Below are 2,066 nucleotides of genomic sequence, written 5' to 3'. Positions count from 1 at the left end.
CCACCTGCCTTCAGCCTTCATCAGGAAAGCATTCATCAGGAGACAACGGCATTAACAGTGCATGAACTAACGCTTCTTCGAATTTTCCTGGAGGCTGCTGCTGCTGCTGCCGCTAAATCCACGTGCCTTCAGATGCAGTTTCTCAAATGGCTTAAAAGCTTCTTTGCTTTTGATTCCTGCAGCATCACTTTCTACTCCATCAATCAGAAACCAGAAGCTGCTCACCCCCGTTTCCTGTGTTCATGACAGTAGAAAGCTGCAGAGAACAGTTGGCCCCCGGGGTTGCCAGGTTGTGGGCCGGGTAGGGAGGATCCATGGCATTGCAAGAGCATTGGGAAAGCCTTGAGCACTCCCCCCACTCCGCCCTGTCCGTCCACACAGCAGCACCTTCAGAGCCTTCTAGTACTTCTGATCAGATTTCTGCCTCTTAAAGCAGCCTCACAGACTAAACGCCATTACCTGGAATTTGGAGTAAAAGTGCCCACAGGAGATGAAGGAAATTCAGCTGGGAAGGTATTTTAAGGTCACTGACTGACTCCATACTGATCGCAATTCATCACACTTATGTCACTTCAGAACTCAGGGATACTGCTGGCTGGTGGAGAAGGTTGCAATTGTTCAGAGATCAGTGCAGATCTCCAAAGATATTATTTAGAAATACTAGCTTATCCATCCTCCTATGGAGCTTCCCATCTGAGCTTGCAGTTGCTACATTCTCTAAAGCCATCTCTGACCCACACCCTACTAACACTATGTGTTTCTAAGGCATTCACCCAGTGTTACAGCTCTTTTAGAACTTGTCTAACAGATTTTCCATTCTTCACTGGACAGCCCTTGCCCCCAAATATAAAAAATAATAAAGCATTCACCCCCGAACTTCAGTGGGGCTTCCAATCGCCTTTAAGCACTCATTTAAAAGAAAAGTCTTTTATTCCCTTATAATAGTATTAAATCATTAGCAAATGATTCTCAGAACTTTTTTTTTTTTTTTTTTTTGAGTATTCTCTTCTGTGTGAGAATGTAGGAAATGACGACCAGGGATGTGAAGTTTTTGGTGGCCAGGGCAGGCCTGGTAGGTGATGTGAAAGGAAAATAAATCTTGGGCCCCAAAATCACTAAGCTAAAGGGCAAAGTCAAGCTGGGAACTGCTTAGGGCAAACTTGCCTCCCATTCTATTCAAAGTCACCCCTCTGCTCACTGAGATAAATGCATATCTGATTGCCTATTTGGAGAAGTTAATCAAACACTCAAAATAGCATAACTATTTATCTGTTACCTGCCTTGAAGACCTGGAAGCCCCATCCCCGCTTTGAGTTGTCCTGCCTTTCCCCACCAAACCAATGTTCATCTTACATATGTTGATTGATGTCTCATGTCTTTCTAAAATGTATAAAACAAAGCTGTGATCTGACCACTTTGGGTACATGTCACCAAGACCTCCTGAGACTGTGTCACAAGTGCACATCCTCAACCTTGGCAAAATAAATGTTCTAAATTAACAACACCTGTCTCAGATATTCGGCCTTCACAGTGAGGTGAAAAGTGGGAGCCACCCTGAGTGAACGAATAGTCCCCACCATCCACACTCAGAAGCACATGTGCTGAGCTGAATAGTGTCTCCAAAATCCATGTCTACTGGGAACCTGTGAATGTGATTTTATTTGGAAATGCAGTCCTTGCTGATGTAATGGAGTTAAGATGAGATCATCCTGGATTAGTGGGCTCTAAGTCCAATATAAACAGGACCCTTAAGAAGCGGCGTCATTGTCTGGGGTGATACCTGAGGTTCGTTTCCTTATTCCACAAAATTAAGGACACAGACACACACAAGGAGTGAGTTTAAGAGCAGAGGTCTAACAGGCAAAAGAAAGAGAAAGGAGAACAGCTGTCTCCCTCGCTACAGAGAGGGATGCCCAAATGGGACTTCCAGCCCATGGGAGTACACTGGATTTTATAGACAGGCTTGAGAAGGTGGTGTTTGATTTATGTAGGGCCCAAAGATTGGTTGGACGAAGCATGACATTTACATAGTGCAGGGGAGCTGGCAGCCTCACACGAAACTTGTT

The 2,066-nt window shown here is 44.7% G+C and overlaps 1 non-coding gene across 1 annotated transcript; it reads left to right on the top strand.

Moving 5' to 3' along the window:
• Positions 1–774: 774 nt before the first annotated feature.
• Positions 775–836, top strand: LOC120360814 (U7 small nuclear RNA). Its single transcript, XR_005577231.1, has one exon. It is a non-coding gene; the product is annotated as a U7 small nuclear RNA (small nuclear RNA).
• The last annotated feature ends 1,230 nt before the right edge of the window (positions 837–2,066 follow it).

The sequence above is a fragment of the Saimiri boliviensis genome, chromosome 7 (assembly GCF_048565385.1).
Source record: "Saimiri boliviensis isolate mSaiBol1 chromosome 7, mSaiBol1.pri, whole genome shotgun sequence".
NCBI classification, from domain to species: domain Eukaryota; kingdom Metazoa; phylum Chordata; class Mammalia; order Primates; family Cebidae; genus Saimiri; species Saimiri boliviensis.
Note: the sequence above shows the minus strand (reverse complement) of the source record. Positions and strands in the feature narration are given on the sequence as shown.